Raw genomic sequence first — 21,651 nt, 5'->3', positions numbered from 1 at the left:
TTTTCATCATGGTCTGCCTTCCCCATAAGAAGATAACTACAAGAGATCAGAGATTTTATCTGTATTGTTCATTGAACATCTTCAGTGCCTTAATACATAATCAGTGCTCAATAGTTGCTGAATGAATAACTGAGTTGGTTATAATTGGATATAAAAAGTGAGGGGCTAGAGAGAAAGATGACTCTAACATAGTAGTACTACTTTTATTGAACAGAGAAAGTTAAATCAGCTTAAGCCTAAAAGATGATTAAATTAAGCTTGGATCATTGCTTTTTATTTCAGTTTCCTTTAAGCTATTCAAATAAAGATGGATGAGTTGGCAGTAAGAAGTAGTAACCAGGAAAGAGGGCCCGAAGAGACACAGCCAGACCAATGATGTGGAAAAACGTAAGTGTCCACAGAAGGAAGACAGCTAGAAATAGAACCTTTAAGGGGCACAGAGAAGAATAACACTGGAGCTATTTCCACCATTCTGCCCCAGTACCTACTATAGTAGGGTTAGTATTGACAGTCACAACTCAGACACGTTCATATCTGAATATGATGGAGTAACAACTAGCTATATCCTCACACCTCCTTTGAAAAAGGCAAAATTTGGCTGGGCAGGGTGGCTCACGCCTGTAATCCCAGCACTTTGGGAGGCTGAGGGGGGCGGATCAAGAGGTCAGGAGATAGAGACCATCCTGGCTAACATGGTGAAACCCCACCTCTACTAAAAAAAAAATACAAAAAAATTAGCTGGGCGTGGTGGCGGGCACCTGTAGTCCCAGCTACTCGAGAGGCTGAGGCAGGAGAATGATGTGAACCCTGGAGGCAGAGCTTGCAGTGAGCTGAGATTGCGCCACTGCACTCCAGCCTGGGGGATAGGGCAAGACTCCGTCTCAAAAAAAAAGGCAAAATTTATGAAACAACTGTTTTAGACATTGGACAATGGATTGGGCAGGATATTAATTCCTAAAAGAGGGGAAACCAGCTAGGTGAACCCTATGATCATCAAATTTATGGCCTGGAGAGAGTATTCAGACTGTAGCACAGGGAAGGTGTACTCAAACAGAGTTCAGCAATCTCTGTCAGTTGAGAGGACATTCAGGGAGTTCAGAACTCAGGCAGGCCAAAGTGGAAAGAATTTACAATACAGGGAACCAGAGAGGAGAGTGTTACAGGAAGACATCTGGAGATTTTCAAAGGGTCCCTTTCAAAACTTCACCTGAGTACTAATCATCACATGCATTTGAGGAAAATACCTGAGGCCAGGAAAGAAACAAACAAACAAAATGCCAAATAATATCAGGCAGAATAATTCAGAAAGGTTACACATGGCTTGGAATAGTTCCTGTTTCTCCCAGCCAATGAAGGGGGTGGGGGAGGGGGAGGACACTGATCACCTGATACATCAAGGAGAATCTTCAGAAGAGTATTGCCTCAGTAAAAGGCAAATTCCTAATTAGGGAAAGGAAGAGAAAATTATTCTCTAGGGCCATCCAGATTTGTCTGTCCTCCAGAAGACAGAATGTTAAGTGTTCAATAATGACACTTGCAGACAAATCAAGAAGTTTGCAGATAAGAGAATTCCATGACTCTAATATCAGCAAGAATCAATTTAGTAGGAATTAAGTAGGCAGAGGGGAGAATGACCAGTAGGGAAAAAAATAGGGAGCACGCTGACTTCACAGGGCAGTAAGTAAGCAATCATGAAAGTGGGATAATAAACTGGTTTACAACTCCAGATCACATTAACAAGGGCCAAGCGGAATACATTCTAGGGAGGGACAAGAAAGGTAAAAATGAAATTAATTATACGTAGTTCACAGGGAAGAGTCACAAGCTACTATTTGGTTCTTGATTTCAAGAAGGCAGGACTAACCACAGGTATACTTAAAAACTGGGCTGATATTTTGAAAATCACTACAGAATAAAAGCAAACAAAATAGAGCAATCAGTGGAAGCTGTAAGAAAGCATTTTACACATAAAACTAGATGACAGCCAAACCTCACTTATGATAACACATGCAATTCAATGGGCAGAGCTAATTTTAATTTAAGGAAAAACTGGGGTTTTTTTCCCCAAAAGAATGGAAACTGCATTCAAATTGCAAATTTTATCTTTTAAAAAAGTGATTGCCCAAAACAAGAATGAAATTGTCCTTTTTGCAGATCTCCCTGCATAGATCCTGTAAATGGTTCTACTGAGCTCCTTCTTGCCTAAGAGAGAGCAACTGATTAAATTACTTTCCAGAGTTCCTTTCATCTGTGATTGCAACAAAACAGAGAGAGCATAAACAATTAAAATCAAACACACCAACATTTCTGGGATAAGGTTTCTATTTTGAACAGAAATCTGAGATGAAATACCCTTTTGAAAGATATTGGAGAAAATACGCATCACATGTAAAGACAAGAAGACATTCATCTGAGATACACACTAAATGAATTACCATAGCCAAAAAAAAAAACTAGACAGTCAACTACAATAGTAAATAATATAGCAGTGTCATGTGCCAACTGTTTGCACAATTTAGAGCAAATTTGTTGAGAAAAATAAATTACCCTAAAACAAATTATCAAATGCCAATGTTTTAATAGAAAAGTAATGGAGTAAATTTGCTATGGTTTGGTTTATATACCCATTAATGAAGAAATGAAAAAAAAATCTGATGTCATAATTGTGTATCTTCACAGAGGAAAGCAACCACAAATTTTCATGTTGAAGACCTGTCTCTTTTCAGAATGTGTAGCAATGTGAGAGGAAGAAAAATCAAAATATCTGATCTGGAATAAGAAACGAAGTAGTTAAAACACATTTTTTGCTAGAAGAGTGAGAAAGAAACAACTAGAATCCTGAGTTAACAAGTACCAAGATCATAATACTAACATACACTTAGGCGATTTTGGCCCTAAGGCCCTATGGAACCCCTGGTATTAAGAATTTTTTCCAGATAGTAAGGAATTATTTATACGCCATCTTGAATAGGTTTATGGTCTTTTTCTCAGAACATAAACTGCCAAATAATTGTAAAACAAACACTGTATTAGTCCGTTTTCATGCAGCTGATAAAGACATACCCGAGACTGGGTAATTTATAAAGAAAAAGAAATGTAATGGACTCCCAGTTCCATGTGTTCGGGGAGGCCTCACAATCATGGTGGAAGGTGAAAGGCACATCTTATATTGGTGGCAGGCAAGAGAGAGAATGAGAACCAAGTGAAAAGGCTTTCCCCTTATAAAACCATCAGATCTCATGAGACATTCACTACCATGACAATAGTATGGAGGAAACCACTCCCATGATTCAATCATCTCCCACAATATGTGGGAATTATGGGAGCTACCATTCAAGATGAAATTTGGGTGGGGACATAGCCAAACCATATCAAACACTTTAATAGATAATATTTTGCCATGAATTATGCTCCAATTAAATATGTTAAGCAGTTGCTATTATAAGTCCCATTTTACTTATGCAGAAACAGAGCTTCCTAGAAACTAGAAAGTTGCTTTTACAATATAAGACATAAATAGCAGTGCTGGAGCTTGAATCCATGTCTCCCAACTCCAAATGAAGACAACTTCCCAGTGCCCTCAGGAGCAATCGCATTAATAAAAGATTTTATTTCGGACTATACACAAGATGGTTTGTGTCCAGCTGCTATTGATCCAGAGCAGATGAAGCAGGTCAACTGTGATAGATACCAGAAGAATAAGTGAGGAGAACCTATGTGAAAACCAGTATGAGCCCAGGCATGGATCCAGGAATCTGTTTTCAAATCAGTAGGGGAGCAGAAGTTCATGTGCAGGGCAATCAGAAAACCAAAGTTCTGATCTAAAAGTGGCTAAAGTTATGTCTTGCGTGAAGACAGGAATCTCCCCAGAGGCCAAGGATAATAGGGTTTTTCCATGTTAAGTTAAAGGACATATTGTTACTTAGATAAGACAACTGAGGTACAGTGGGGTTTAGGGAACTATTTCTCATCAAATAATGGAACACATGGGGAACAGAACATACTTATTTTGAGTGTTTTTAGTCATCTTAACAGTCTAAAATTTACAAGAATAAAGCAAAGCATACAGTAGACTTTTAAATTAGACCCTTCTGCCTTCTGAATGGGTCCCCAGAGAAATAGAGAGAAGTAGAGTTTTATTTCATAACTTCATAAAGTCTAAAAAGTATAGCAATTTGGAGATTTTGTTGGCTTTCTGCTTGGTTATTCATTTTGTTTGTTTGTTTGTTGAGACAAAGTTCTCACTACATCGCTCCGCTGGTCTTGAATTCCTGGACTCAACCGATCCTCCTGACTCTCACTCCTAAGTAACTGGTATTACAGGCATGAGCCACCATGCCCAACCTGCTTTGTTGTCTCTAATGGACTTCAACACAATTGCTCTTTACTTTCCTGTGTGGGGGTAAAAGGAAAGTAGGGAAAGGGCAAGGGAGAAATGGGAAAACTGACTTCAAAGGGTGAGATTAAGTTAAAGAGGACAACACTTATTCAGCCAAGTGACAAAGACCAGAGTGTGGTTTGATAACTCCTGGTTTGGGGAGAAAAAAGGAAAAAACAACTTAAGCAAAAAATGCTATTGCCCAAATGAGGATAATTATAACAGAAAGAAGCCAAAATAAGAAAACAAAATTAAGCCTAGGAGAATGCAGACTGCCCATCAAGGGAAATGGCAAAGCATAGAAGACAATTAGATTGGGAAACTATCTTCTAGAAGAAATTAAAGGCACCCCACTGCTTGAGTAATTAAACCACAGACATCATGTTATAGGGAACACACATGAGGTGATGGAGGAAGAATAGAAATGTACATCTGAGGATCCTAAGCTTTCTCACGAAAAATCACGAAAGAAGAAAAAGCCTTGCCTGAGCACAGGTTTATTATGAAAAAAAATCATCCAGCTCTACCACTGATGTTTCCTGGAGTCTAAAATGCAATGTAGTCTCATCTTGTTCTCTCCTATGGTACTCATGTGATTCAAGCATCAATCTCCTGGCCTTTTGTTGTGGATATTTGAGTTTAACGGATGTTTATCACTATGTCAGCATTTCATATCTCTTATTGATAATCATTCACACATAACAGCATATCACTGGACATAGCCTAAAGAACTTACAATGATTTGCATTGTATATAACAATAATTCAGGATAGTCATAACTGACACCTAACCTCTCATTTTGTGTCTTCTTGACCAAATTAATAATCCTCCCTAAGATCTAGTTTTGACATCTATAAAATGGGTGTAAAAGTATATCTCCTTGATATGGTTTGGTTCTGTGTCACTACCCAAATCTCATGTCTAACTGTAATCCTCACATGTTGGAGGAGGGGCCTGGTAAAAGATGATTGAATCATGGGGACCATCTTCCCCCTTGCTGTTCTCGTGTTACTGAATTGAGTTCTCACAATATGTGTAGCACTTCCCCTTTCACTCTCTGTCTCTCCTGCTGTCATGTAAAGAAGGTGCTTTCTTCCCCTTCGCCTTCTGCCATGATTGTAAGTTTCCTAAGGCCCGCCAGTCATGCTTCCTGTTAAGTCTGCAGAACTGTTAGTCAATTAAACCTCTTTTCTTCATAAATTATCCAGTCTCAGGTAGTTCTTTATAGCAGTGTAAGAACAAACTAATACACTTCTTTAAGATTATTATAAAAAATGAGATAACATATTTTAGTTAATGCAGTGTCTGAAAAAAATATAGCATAAAGCCTCTTAACAAATGTTGTTAATAATAATGATGATGATGAAAATGAAAAATACAGCCCCAGATATTAAGGATTAGAGAGAGACCTGATTTAGAAAATACATTTCCTAGTTCCCAGAACTAGGAAAAAAATTAGAAGGTATCTAGTGCTCAGCGTTGGAAGGTCCTCAATGACTATTGGCTTATGTCATACAAAATAATTATGGAAGAATGACATTCAAGCATTTTCTATCCAGGGTCATTTTAAGAAAGATTTGGAGTCAAGAAATTAGGAAATACACTTTTTTGTGTGCCTATCCATAAGATAAAGAGATGTGATGATTTTTCTGTTCCCAATTAAATTTCAGGCCAAAGTCTACAACATAAATAAACATAAAGAATTTGTTCACACTTTATTGTTGATGTCATCTTTGTGATAGAAAGAGCAAGAGGTTTGCAATCAGAAAATGGGGGTGTAAGTCCAAGCACCACCACTTCCTCTTCCATTATGCTCATTGCAAAACAAATAATTATCCTCTCCATGACTACTTCACAGAGTTGGTATACAAATTTAATAATGTACATGGAGATGCTTTAAAATAATGTCAAAATAATGACAAAAATAATTGAATTAGTTTACCACATTATCTCGCAGGAAAGTGATAAATCAAAATAAGTTTGATAAAGAAATCAAAATCAGTTCCAATATGGTACTGAGAGACAGGACTAGCTGAATTTCCTAGGTCAACTAAGAATTTGTAAGCCTATCTGGGGAAGGTGACCGCACCCACCTTTAAACACGAGACTTGTAACTCAGCTCACACCTGACCACCCTACAAATATCATAAAGTATCTCCTACATGCCAAGCACTGTCTAGGTGATAGTTGGCAGGCCTTTATAAAAGAAGAAATTACTAGATTGTGTGTTTTGGGGGGGAAGACATTTTAAAAGTCTTTTAATATATACATATGAAGTATTTACCATGTGCTGGTGAAGGGTGGTGGGTGGGGTAGAGAAAACTGGATTCACAATAATGCTGAGGGTCACCCTTCACCAGCACACAGTAAATACTTCATATGTATATATTAAAAGAATTTTAAAATGTCTACTCCCCAAAACACACAATCTAGTAATTTCTTCTTTTACAAAGGCCTGCCAACTAGCACCTAGACAGTACTTGGCATGTAGGAGACACTTTATAAGTATTTGTTGAATGAATGAATATAGTCTGCTTTTAAGAAACTCACAGGCTGCTCATACGAAGGTCCACCATCTTAGTCTTGGCTCAGAGCCTCACATTTAGTGGACTTGCATTCGGTATCTGCTGACTGATTTCAAAGCATAGCAGATGTAAAAGCCCAACATAAATAGATTTTCCTCAACTAAATCACCTCCCTATATATATCGTTAAAGCAATCATTGTAATAGTGAATCTTTACTGTCTCCCCTTTAATGATTAGAGTTTCATGCAGAAACGTCATCCCTCTAGTTAATTTTTCCCTTAGTCTGGGGAGTTAAATTTTTATCATTATTATCCAAAGTTTATGCCATCCATGTACCACTGGTAATATTTTTATTCAGTTATTGTCAGCCATACACCTTGTGTTCATTTCTGTTCATCAAACAGGTTCTAACACAGTCTCTTTCTTGAAGATACCGACAAGAACACCAACATGAACATCAGGTTTCTTTTTCAAATTGGAATATAAGAGTTATGTTACAAATTTTCTAAACCCTTTGCAGAGTGAGAAAAATCTATGCCTGGCAAAGATAATTTACTAGATAGAATCAGATATAAATCTTACCAAAAAATGAAAAGAAAGAAACTTCATGCTTCGAATAAAGTACAAATCATTGTCTCCAAAAGGGAGCTGGCATAAACCTTGACAAGGCTTATTAATAATGCCCACATCTTCCTTGAAACCTTCTAGACACTAGGGGAAGAATGTTTTTCCCTGACCATGCTGTAAATATAGCTGGCAGAAACAGAGTTTTATTGCCTCTGAATGACTGTGTGGCTCACTGCACAATGTTGTTCCCATAACCACAGGAAATTAAATTAGCAGTCAGGAGTTCTCAAAAGGTTGAAATATGCTATTGTGCCCATGTTATGTATCACAATTGATGTAGGCAGTCCAATATGTTCAGCTACTAGGGAATGGATTTATCAAATTTGGCCATTTAAATTAGCCAATCTGAAGATGGCCATGACAACTGGCAAAGATCTGCAAACTCAAAATTAGGGGATGCCTTCCAGAGGTCACAGTGTTGTTGGCAGACTGAGCCTTGAACATAGATAACTAAACAGGCAACTCCATGTGGGCAGTGCTAAGTAAAATAACAGAGGGATATATAAAAAGATATGGCTGGAGAGAAAGATTACATTCAGACGTGGCTTGAGAAGCCTTTCTGTGGGAGGGAATTTAAGCTAGGCCAGGAAGGATGAGTACACTTTGGCTATGTGGAGATGAAAGACTGAGCACTCCAGGAATAGGGCACCACATTAGCCAACATGTATAAATAAGATGAAAGGACATGTAGGTGGAAGAGAAATAAGCTCTATATGGCTAAAGTGTGTTTTCATGAAGAAAGTTGTGAAAAATAAGGCTGGAAAGGTAGTTAAGAGAAGATGGCAAGGGCTGCTATGAAGGCCCTTCACCGCTCTACCCTCAGATTGCTCCCTGTCCCTCTCTAGGTGAATGTCCTCTGTGTACAGCACCCCCACCTTGCTTTGATGGCTTTGCTTTCTCCTTAGTAATAAAGGCTCTAAAGTCTCCATGTGTGGAATCTATACTGGGGAACATGAACACAAGCACCCAGACATCAGAAGACATGGAGCATGGACTGCAAATAACAGCAGACTCCATTTTTCTGAAAGATCAGTGGTTTTCAAACTTGAAAATTCATGAAACCTATTAGATATGAGTTCTAAATTTATTTTCAAAGAATCAATATGTCAGTAGGCTCAATTCTTTCCCTTCTACTTTTAAACTTAACTTCCTCATAAAGCAACCTTTTTCAATTACCTGCTCCACCCTGACTCATTCTGATTACCTGCTCTGTCATAACCATTTTTCGTGCCAAACCACTTACCCCATCATTCTCTTTAAATCAGCCAATCGGAATTCATTTAGCCTGTGCAGTCTAACCCTAGCCAATAGGGGAACGACACAGCAGCAGGGGCCATGTGTGTCAGGGATAAGAACCCTTTCCCTTCCCTTGTCCAAGTGTGCACTCATCATTGCTCCATCTGTAAGGGCACACCCTTCTATAGGAGGTGTTATTTCTTTTGCAGCACCGAATCTTTATATATAACACTTAGTTTAAACAAAATCTTATATGGAATCTCAATAAGCAAAATGGAACTACTCTGTTTGGAACAGGGATAGGAGTCTAGAGGCCCACCTACCCAGCTTCCTCTCCTTGACAGCAACCCCTCAGAGCAGGGGGGCAGGGAGGTAGGGAGGAATGATCTGTGAATCTCTTATTGCTCCCTGGAATGCAGTTTATATAAAGTGCTGCCCTAAGACAAAGGATGTACAATAGAACTGCAGAAAATAAGAGGTTTGAGTCAAGTGGTGAAGGGCCTGGAGTTCCAGGTTACATGTTTGTTCTTTATTCTGTAAGGAAGAGCTCATCAGTGACAGTTCTTCAAGTAAGAGATAATGAAACAAGAGTGAGAAAAGGACAACAGGAACAGAACGGTGAAAAGAAGACATCATTCAGAAAGGACTCAGCAGAGCTTAGCAAGTGATATGGAAGACAAGAAAAAGGGAGAAGTCCCCAAAATTAGGCAAGACTTCAAGCTGGGGGACTGAAGTCATTGGAGAAAAACAGTGATAGGCAGGGGCTTGAGAAGATGAAGAATTCAGTTTAGGACACACTGTGCTGCATAGGCCAGACACAGAGGTGAAGATTGCCACCAAGAACCAGATGGGTGATGCTGGAACTCAGTAAATGTAGTCAGAGCTCTGGTGGTGAATTCAGCCCAAAAAGCACAGAAGCTACTATTCTCGGTCTATACAAGGGCCTACCCATAAGACACGGCTGTTATATGGACAAAATAATGGAGTATCTGAGAAGGAAACATGCCTCATGTGCCCCTTGTTTTGGCTAATGAGCTTCCTCAAACCTAAGCTTATTTCTACATTTATTCCTTGTTTTGTTTATTCAATCATTATAATTTAATTATCAATTGAGTTTTGGGCATAGTGCTAGATCTTGTATACAACTTTAAAAATCTGATGTTGATCCCTGGAAGCAATTTAAAGCAGTATATACATAACTGATTTGAATATCAGATAAACCTAGACTTGGGTGCAAGCTCCATTTCTAAACGCCTGCAACAATTTGGCCAATTTATTCAACCACTCTGTAAAACGGGATTTGAATATAGAGCCCAGGAAGAGGCCAGACCAGAAGTACAAATCATGAAACAGAATGAAATAAATTTAGGGACTGTATAGGCAGAGAAGAGATAAGCACAAAGGGTCAAGTCCTGGGGCCTAAATATACTAGCTCCCCTGCCTTCCGTTAGTTGACACGTGGTTGAACAGTTACGAGTAGTGGTTAACCTGTACCATTGGTAAAACCAGACCAAGGTACGAATTCCAGCTTGGCTTATTTCTACTAATAGACCATAAATAAGGTATAAAATATTTCTGAGTCTTCTGAATTTTATCATCCATACAATGGATATAAAATTACTAACTCACAGAGTTATTACTAGGACGCAGACAACATAACTAAAGCACTGAAAACAGTCATGGAAGATAATGAGCACTTAATAAATGAGAGTTTGGATTTTGAGATGCTGCTTCCTAGCTTTCAAGCCAAGCAGAATCTCTTGCTCTCACCTTTGGCTTTAGCCCAGTCAGGCAGGACTTTTCCTGGAGCAAGAAGAGCCCCTAGAAGCTTCTCTGAGGATGGAGTTTCCAGGTGTTATTAGATCCAACAGAGCAGGATTGGAGCTGAAAGGTCATTAGGAGATGGGCTGAATTCCCAGAAAGGATCCTCCTGCCTCCACCCTTAGATTAAAGGCCCAGCCCAGCATCTCTGACTCTTACCCCCTGGGAGGGAGCAGCATCTGATGGGTGCCCTATTTTCATTAGCCCCTCCCAGCAGTATCTCTGTTATTTGCAAAGAAAGACAAATGGTACCTTCAGGCACTTCTTTCTCTCTCTCTCTTTCTCTCTTTCTTTCTCGGAGTATAGAACATCTGATTATCTTCTTCACTCTAGACCTTGATTTCTAAAGAATCTGTCTGTTATAAGGATGCCTCTCCTTATAGCAACCAAAACAAAGTGGTGAACATTTCTACTTCGTGTCCTTCCAAGAAGCACTTCATTTTCTCCAGAATGAGCACATGGCTACTGATATAATAACAAGCAAAGTTTCTTCCACTGTGTATACTTTTAAGATGTTATGAAACCACATTAATTTTGTCTCACGTGATAACTATCCTTTACTGCTGCCTCCTTAATGATAAATTACCAGTTGTTGGCTTCTTAGTCTTCCTTGTGGAATTCATTTCATCTCCTAGGCAGCAACTACTTACTGGAGCTTAAAGACAAAGGGGTGAAGTCAAGAAGCTTCCTTCATTCCATGGAAGCACTTCAGCAAAAATGTGAAATAACACCACCTTTAACTGAACTGAGAAAATAGTCATTATCCACCACAGATATGTGCTCAATTGGGCTTAGGAGGTCCTAGGAATATTGGGACTTTTCCCAAACTAAATTATGAAATGATGACATGGTAGAATATAAAAGTGAAATTTGTCCTTATTGCATTCACACAAAGAAATGTTTCTCCTCTCTAAACCATAGAAACTTGGGAAACTTAAGAAATACAAGAGAAGATGAAAGGTTAACTCTGTTTATGCATCAGTGGAAGACAGTGTACAAAAATCACATGGCTCAAAATTCTTATCTACAAAGATGAATGCATTATTATTATTATTATTATTAAACTCACTCTGCTCACTCTGAAAGGAAGAAAAAAAATATTATTCAAGTAGCTGGTATGCTATTGCAAGCACTATTGTCAACCAAAGTGATTAGACTTTTATGGCTCAAAATGAGAAATCAGGTGTGAAATGATTCCAAACTCTCTATATTTAGTAGGCAAAATAGCTTAAGATTTCACTCCAAGTTGAATTAGTATTATGTAAACCAGATCCAAGGTTCAGGAACAAAGAAAATAAGTCTAAGTCTTTTACAGAAAGATGGTTGTAGATGTGTAAGTCAACTTCTGAATGGAGAATGAGCTGTGTTAATAACCGTCACTTTCCTGCCTTTGGCCCTATCCACAACCTGACCAAAGCTGACTGACCATGAAGAAACTGACTAAAAGCAATAAATTCATTTGCTTGTCAGTGACCACTTCAGTTCTTTTTTGTTATTTGAATTAAGAGATAAAGTGGGGCTAATGAAAAGATGAGGAACACAAATGTTACGAGGTCATTATTAACTTATATTCATTAAACAGCACATTTTCATTTGTATATATAAGGCTGTTGCCTGGAAAATGTTTGAAAACCACTGTGGTAAGGTTACTTCAACATATGCAAATCAAAAAATGTGATTTATCATATAAACAGAACTAAAGAAAAACCACATGATAATCTCAATAGACACAGAAAAGGCCTTCAATAAAATTGAACACCCCTTCAAGTTAAAAACTCTTAGTAAACTTGGTATTGAAGGAATATACCTCAAAATAATAAGATCTATATATGCCAAACCCACAGCTAACATCATACTGAAAGGGCAAAAGCTGGAAGGATTCCCCTTGAAAACCAACGAAAGACCAGGATGCCCTCTCTCACCACTCCTACTCTAGTTTTGGAAGTCCTGGCCACGGCAATCAGGCAAGAGAAAGTAATAAAGGGCATCTAAATAGAGAGGAAGTCAAATGATCCCTGTTTTCAGATGACAGGATCCTGTATCTAGAAAACCCCATAGTCTCAGCCCAAAAGCTCCTTCACTGATAACTTCAGCAAAGTCTCAGGATACAAAATCAATGTACAAAAATCATTAGCATTCCTATACACAAACAATGGTCAAGCCAAGAGCCATATCAGGATTGCAATCCCACTCACAACTGCCTAAAAAGAATAAAATATGTAGGCATGCAGTTAACCAGGAAGGTGAAAAAGCTCTACAAGGAGAACTGCAAGACACTGGTCAAATAAATTAGAGATGGCACAAACAAATAGAAAAATATTCCATGCTCATGAATAAGAAGACCCAATATTATAAAAATGGCCATACTGCCTAAAGCAATTTACAGATTCAATGCTATTCCTATTAAACTATGACACTCTTCACATAATTAGAAAAACTATTTTAAAATTCATATGAAACCAAAAAAGAGCCCAAATAGCCAAGGCAATCCTAAGCAAAAATAACAAAGCTGGAGGCATCATGCTATCCAACTGCAAACTATATTACAGCACTACAGAAACCAAAACAGCATTGTACTTGTACAAAAACAGATACCTAGACTAATTGAACAGAATAGAGAATTCAGAACTGAGACCACACACCTACAAACATCTCATCTTAGACAATGCAGACAAAAATAAGCAATGTGGAAAAGGACTATCCTTTCAATAAATCGTGCTGGGATAACTGGCTAGCCATATGCAAAAGATTGAAACTGGACCCCTTCCTTACACCATAAACAAAAATTAATTCAAAATGGATTAAAAGCTCAAATATAAAACTCAAAACTATAAAAACCTTGGAAAACAATCAAACCAATACTATTCTGGACATAAGAACAGGAAAAGATTTCATGATGGAGACACCAAAAGCAACTGCAACAAAAAAAAAAAATTGACAAATGGGATCTAATTAAACTAAAGAGCTTCTGCACAGCAAAAGAAAATAACAGGGTAAACAGACAACCTACAGAATGGGAGAAATGTTTTGCAAACCAAGCATCTGACAAAAGTTTAATATTCAGCATCTATAAGGAACTTATAGTGAGACAAAGACATGAACAGACACTTTACAAAAGAAGGCAAACATGCAGCCAAGAAGTATACAAAAAAAAACTCAACATCACTGATCATTAGAGAAATGCAAATCAAAACCACAATGAGGTACCATCTCACAACAGTCTGAATGGTTATTATCAAAAAGTCAAAAAATTACAGATGCTTGTGAGGTTGCAGAGAAAAATGAATGCTTACACACTGTTGGTGGAAATGTAAATTAGGTCAACCATTGCAGAAAACAGTGTGGTGATTCCTCAAAGATCTAAAAACAGAAATATCATTCAACACAGCAATCCCATAGCTGGGTATATACACAAAGGAATATAAATCATTCTGTCATAAAGACACATGCACACATACGTTCATTGCAGCACTATTCACAATATCAAAGACATGGAATCAACCTAAATGCCCACTGATAGTAGAATGGATAAAGACAATGTGGTACATATACACTGTGGAATACTATGCAGCCATAAAAAGGAACAGATATGTCCTTTGCAGGAACATGGCTGAAGCTAAAGGCTACTATCTTTAGCAAACTAACACAAGAACAGAAAGCCAAATACTACATGTTCTCACTTATAAATGGGAGCTAAATGATGAAAATACATGGACACATAGAAGAGAACACAGACAATGGGGCCTATCAGAGGGTGGACAGTGGGAGAAGGGAGAGAATCAGGAAAAAAATAACTAATGAGTACTAGGCTTAATACCTGGGCCACAAAATAATCTGTACAACAAATCCCCAAAACACGAGTTTACCTATCTAACAAACCTGCATATGTACCTGATCTTAAAAGTTAAAGAAAATTTTCATTCACATGTCTATCTACAGAACTAGTCAATCTTTCTCATAAAATTACTTAAAATTTTAAAAAGAAGAGACGTTATAGAAAGACTGGGCATGGAGAAGGAGAGGGCATCAATTTGCATGAAGTCTCAAGAAACTTTATGATTTTTACAATGGTAGTTCAGGTTTTCTATCAAAGATGATATTGTAGAGATCTCACATCCAGTAGTCAAAGCTCTAGACAGATTATTTCAATCACTAGCCTATATTAGAAAGCAGTGTTGCTCAAGAAGGCTGATAGGTCATGAAATAAAAACAATTTAACATTCACATAGCATGATGCAAGGTAATACCCTGACCTTCAAAAGTAACCCCAATTTTCATGTCACTGCATTGTTCAAATGTACAGAGATTATGAACTCACATGTATGTCAAGTGTTTTAATGTACTAGTTTAAAATATTAGTTTTTAAGTGAAAATACTAGACTGGAAAACAGTTAATATTGTAAGCATAAAGAAGCAGTAAATATCTGTCAACTTTTACTTCAATGAAAAAAGTAAGGATGTTGCCTACACCAAGTTAATGGCTCATCTTGGTGAAACAAGAGTAGGTAATAATATCAACATTAACAAAAGCGTTATGTTCAGAACATCACTGATTATGACAAAAACCTTATATGCAAAAATGATTTTAATATAGAAGATAAGAGAATAGCATAGCTAATAGATTCACACTATTGTCTTCTGGATAAGCTGGACATTATCAGAAACTTTGTTTCATAATACTTTTTTGTAATTACTTCTTCCCTAAAAGCTGGTGGTGATTTGCCCTTCATGTTAATGTGATGACAAAAAAAGAACACTTTTTATCCTGCTCAATATATCCTGCTTTTTCTTTCTTAAGTGTAAATCTATCTTGATAAAGACATTTTTAATTACCCAAGTGTATCTAACGCTTCTTGAAAACCATTGAAAGCCATCTTGGCTTCCTCTCTTATTCCAACCACTGCCCAACCAACCAGGTTTCTGCAGGTTTTGATTACCCAGAGTCCCTCTTCCTACCTCGACTTGCTCACATATCCATAATCCAGAAGTGTAGAAGATTTAACACCATATGAGATGATCCGTGACCAATGGGAAGAGGAGCTGATGGATAAATGTTTCTCCTTTCTTCCGTCACGATGATGGTTATTAGACATATTAATATTTTCCCCACAGGGTTAAGTAACCAGTCCCTCATTACAGTGGCCATTGCATTAGCATCATTGTATTGGCTTCTCTTCTTCCCCAGTCATTTCCTACCCAGCTCACTTCTGCTCCTAGGCTTTATCCCTAAATAAACCCACTGCCTGTAAGCTTTTAACTCACGTTGTGTTTTCAGAGAAACTTACCCTAAGATAAAGACACTTTTCAAGAGCGTAACCATTGGGCGCATGAACTGAGAGTCAATTTCAAAGCTGTAGCCAATTTAATGAGTCAATTTCTTTCCAATTACAGAGTTAATGTATGCCCATTTTTGTATTAAAAATAAGAGTCTTACCAATTCTAATTTGATTTCTTTCTGCACTGTACTGGACACTAAGTGCTTGACATTAAATACTTTAAATACAATCGAACCAATATGGCTTAAATCAAAGCAATTGCACATTCTGCTAGTCTCAAGCAACAGATAAAATGCCCAAAAAGACTTTTTGAGAGGAAACGAACAAAGATCCATTGGTGAATTTATTAAACTAGTAGATTCTGCAAGGATTTTGAAATACAAATATGAAATAAGAACCATCTCTGCCCTCTTGAGCTCATATTGAGACAAATAATAGATTCATATACAGATACATATACACACATATGAATAGTGTATTAAATGTGGTTACTTATGATATATAAAGCATAATTTTATTCTACAAAAAATGAATATAGAAATAAGCAGTACTTAGGTCCACTCTTCCACCAAAATAAGATATTATCTAGATAATCTTACCTGTATAATATTAGATACATTACTAAAATTCTCTGATTCTAATTTTTCTGAACCACTAAATAGAAGCAATTACAACTACCTTACAAAGATTCTGTGAAGACTCAAAAAAGACAACGTGAAAAGTTCTAGCATTTAATATATGGTAGCTGCTATTGCTGCTCCTTGTTATATTATTTTCAAGGTTTTCTTTAATAATATTTGCTATCATTTAATATTTGCTTTAATTCATTTGCTATCATTAATGTAAATTATCATGATCATTGATTCAAATGTTTGAGCGCCTACTCACTGCCAGGCACTGTGATAACCAATACAACACAAGAAAATAAAAAATGGTTAAAAAGAATGGAGCTGTTTAGCATAGGCATAAGTATGGGAGGCTAAATGGAAGCTCTGAATAGCCTTTGAATACAAAAGTGTAGCAGAGGCAGCTGTCTTAATGTTGTGTTCACAGCACAGTGGGGCTCATTGGTTCTCAGTCCTTGCGTGCACAGTCACCAGCATGGGAGAACTCAGAATGCTGACGTGAAGTCGTGACTCCAGAGCCTGTCATTAATAGAAGTAGACCACTTCCCATCACCCTGGGATGCATGACAATGACAGCACTGTTGTTTTACTGGCATCTCCCTCCAGAAAATGTCGAGTTATAATTCACTTAGCTGCCCTTCTTCTTTGTTCTGTTGTCTGCGTTTTGTCATTATGTACATTCAATTAAGATTGATATCTGTACTAAGAGAATCTGAGTTCTCACCAAGCCCCAAAGAGAAATCACTCACTGTGAACCAAAGTACTATGGCTCCGTTATGTTCTGAGGGCAAGCAGCAGCTGAGTGATGACTTGTGTACTCTCTTTTTTTGTTGCTATAGTAAATATATTTCAAATGATAGTTAAGATTAGACTCAGTTGAAACACATCAGTAACCAATGCAAACGAGACTACTCCTTTTATTAATGGATGGGAGTCTTTATATCTTTTTCCATTTTATTTTATTCAATTATTGTCTCTAAGAACAAGAAAGATTTACTCTTACTTAGGCTCATTTGAATTAACAAGATTTATTTCCTTCTTGATAAATTACATTGAATTAATCCTTTTCTACTGCACTGAGGACCAAATATTGTATGAGCTACTTAATCATGAGCCTTGTCAGAGCCCAAATCCATCCCAGACTTGGTAACAAAAAAAGTGTCAGAAGACAGGCAATAACAAATCCCGGTGAGGATGTGGAGAAAAGGGAACACTTACATTCTGTTGCTGTGAATACAAATTAGTACAACCATCATGGAGAACAGTTTGGAGCTTCCTCAGAAAGCTAAAAATAGAGCACCATATGATCCGGCAATCCCACTGCTAAGTATATACCCAAAAGAAAGCAAATCAGTATATTGAAGAGATATGTGCACTCTTGTGTTTATTGCAGTACTATTCATGACAGTCAAGATTTAGAAGCAACCTAAGTGTCCTTCAACAGATGAATGGATAAAGAGAATTTGATACATGTACACAACAGAATACTATTCAATAATAAAAATGAATGAGATCCTGTCATTTGCAACATGGATGGAACTGAAGGTCATTATTTCAAGTGAAATAAGTCAGGCAAAGAAAGAAACTTTTTAAATTCTCACTTACTTGTGGAAGCTAAAATGTGAAACAATTGAACTAATGGAGATCGATTTAGTTTGAATATATGTCCCTATCAAATGTCGTGGTGAACTGTAACCCCCAACATTGGAGATGGGGTCTGGTGGGAGGTGTTTGGGTCATGGTGACAGATCCCTCATGGTTTGGTGCTGTCCTCATGGTATCAAGTGAGTTCTCATGAGATCTGGTTGTTTAAGTGTGTGCCACATCCTCTTCCACTCTCTCTTGCTCGTGCTCTCACCATGTGACATGCCTGTTCCTGCTTCAACTTCCCCCATAAGTAAAAGCTCCCTGAGGCTTCCCCAGAAGCCAAGCAGATTTTGGTGCCACGTTTCCTGTATAGCCTGTAGAACCATGAGCCAAATAAACCTCTTTCCTTTATAAATTACCCAGTCTCCAGTATTTCTTTATAGCAAGGCAAGAACAGCCTAATACAAAGAGAGTAGAATGATGGTTACCTGAATCTGGGAAAGATAGTGAGGGTGGGGTGGAGTAGGGATAGTTAACAGGTACAAAATATGATTACATAGAATAAGATCTAGTATTTGATAGCATGACAGGGTGACTACAGTCAATAATTTATTGTGCATTTCAAAATAGCTAAGTGATATGGTTTGGTTCCATGTCCCCACCCAAATATCACTTAAATTGTAATCCTCATAATCCCCATGTGTCAAGGGTGGGACCAGGTGGACTTAATTGGATCATGGGGGCCATTCCTCCATGCTGTTCTCATGATAGTGAGTTCTCACAAGAGCTGATGGTTTTAAAGTATGTAGCATTTCCCTTGTTGGCACTCACTCTGACCTGCCACCCTGTGAAACAGGTGCCTGTTTCTCCTTTGCTTTCTTCCATGATTGTAAGTTTCCTGAGACCTCCCCAGCAATGTAGAACTGTGAGTCCATTAAACGTCTTTTCTTTATAAATTACCCAGTCTCTGGTATTTCCACATAGCAGTGAGAACAGACTAATACAGTACATTGGTATCGAGATAGTGGGGTATTGTTAGAAGATACCCAAGAATGGTTAGAAGATACCTGAGAATGTGGAAGTGACTTTGAAATTGGGCAGTGAGCAGGGGTCAAAACAGTTTGGAAGACTCAGAAGAAGACAGGAAGCTGTGGAAAAGTTTGAAACTTCCTAGAGTCATGTTGAATGACCTTGACCAAAATGCTGATAGTGATATGGACAATGAAGTCCAGGCTGAGCTGGTCTCAAATGGAGATGAGAAACTTGGTGGGAACTAGAGTAAAGGTCCCACTTGCTATGCTTTAACAAAGAGACTGGTGGCATTTTGCCCCTGCCACAGAGATCTGTGGAACTTTGAACTTGAGAGAAATGATTTAAGGTATCTGATGGAAGATATTTCTAAGCAGCAAAGCATTCAAGAGATGACAGAGCATAAAAGTTTGGAAAATTTGCAGCCTGATGATGCAGTAGAAAAGAAAAACCCATTCTGGGGTGAGAAATTCAAGTTGGCTGCAGAAATTTGCATGAGTAACAAGAAGCCAAATGTTAATCACTGAGACAACAGGAAAAAATGTCTCCAGGGCATGTCAGAGACCTTCATAGCAGCCCTTTCCATCACAGGCTTGGAGGTCTAGGAGGGAAAAATGGTTTTGTGAGCCAGAATCAGCGTCCCTCTGCTATGTACAGCATTGGGACCTGGTGCCCTACATCCCAGTTGCTCCAGCCATGGCTAAAAGGGGCCAAGGTACAGCTCAGGCCATTGCTTCAGAGGGTGCAAGCCCCAAGTCTTGGTGGCTTACATTTGGTGTTCAGCCTGCAGGTGCATAGAAGAATTGAGGTTTGGAAACTTACGCCTAGATTTCAGACGACGTATAAAAATGCCTGGATGTCCAGGCAGAAGTTTGATGCAGGGTTGAAGCCCTTAGGGATAACCTCTGCTAGGGCAGTGTGGAAGGTAAATGTGGTGTCGGAGTCCCCACAGAGTCCCCACTGGGGTACTGCCTAGTGGAGCTGTGAGAAGAGGGCCGCCATTTTTCAGACCCCAGAATGGTAGATTCACTGACAGCTTGCACTGTGCACCTGGAAAAACCACAGCTACCAGCCTGTGAAGCAGCTAGGAAATGGACTATACCCTGCAAAGCCATAGAGGCAGAGCTGCCTAAGGTTGTGGGAGCCCACTTCTTGCATCATCAACCTGACCTGGATGTGAGACATGGAATCAAGGAGATTTTGGAACTTTAAGGTTTAATGACTGCTCTATTGGATTTTGGGCTTATATGGTGCCTGTTGTCCCTTTGTTTGGGCCAATTTCTCCCATTTGGAATGAGAGCATTTCTCCAATGCCTGTACTCCCATTGTATCTAGGAAGTAACTAATTTGCTTTTGATTTTACTGGCTCAAAGGTGGAAGGGACTTGCCTTGTCTCAGATGAGACTTTGGACTGTGGACTTGTGAGTTAATGCTGAAATGAGTTAAGACTCTGAGGTACTGTTGGGAAGGCATGTTTGGAAATGTGAAAAGACATGAGATTTGAGAAAGGCCAGGGGCAGGATGATATGGTTTGACTCTGTGTCCCTACCCAAATCTCACCTCTAATTGTAATCTCCATAATCCCAATGTGTCAAGGGTGGGACTCGGTGGAGATAATTGGATCACGGGGGCTGTTTCCCCCATGCTGTTCTCACAATATTGAGTGAGTTCTCAAAAGATGTGATGGTTTTATAAGCATCTGGCATTTCCTCTGCTTGCACTTATTCCAACCTGCCACCCTGTGAAGAAGATGCCTGCTTCTCCTTTGCCTTCTGCCATAATTGTATGTTTCCTGAGGCCTCCCCAGAAAGGCAGAACTGTGAATCAATTAAACCTGTTTCATAAATTACCCAGTCTCCAATATTTCCTCATAGCAGTGTGAGAACAGACTAAGACCCAAAGAGTATAAATGGATTTGTGAAAGGAAATTAAATTTGGGGACCCCAAATTCATTTAGCCAAAGGGAAAAGTCGAACTGGGTCATGCAAATCTTCCTATCCCTTTTGGTACCTAAATAAGATGGTTACAAGATGAAAGGTGACATGTATCCTCCATATTTTGCCCACAAGGAAATTCCTGGTGAGCTGTTGAAACTTCACCATGGCAATGCAGATTGATAGCTTATCTTTACAGGTGCAGTCACTCCACCCACTAGACACAAATGCACATCTGATTATTCCCCTATTTTGTCTGTGTTATCTTATTTAAAATGCATATTCTCCACATATCTCCATCTGCCCCCTTTCATTTACGTAAAAATGTGTGCTTCCCAATATCCCGCCCTTTCCCCTTTAAATTTGGAGCCCCCAAAATCATCTTCAGGGAAAGGCATAGACATGTCTCCTGGGTACATCCTTAACTTTGGCAAGTAAATCTCTTAAAATTATTGTGACTTGTCTCGTCATTTTCTCTGATCAACAGATTGTAACATAAAGAAAGGATAAAGGCTTTAGGTGATGGATACCTTATTTACCCTGAGGTAATTGGTATGAATTGTATGCCTGTATCAAAATATCTCATGTATGTCATAAACATATACATCTAC

This window comes from Chlorocebus sabaeus, chromosome 1 (genome assembly GCF_047675955.1).
Source record: "Chlorocebus sabaeus isolate Y175 chromosome 1, mChlSab1.0.hap1, whole genome shotgun sequence".
NCBI lineage: Eukaryota > Metazoa > Chordata > Mammalia > Primates > Cercopithecidae > Chlorocebus > Chlorocebus sabaeus.
Note: the sequence above shows the minus strand (reverse complement) of the source record.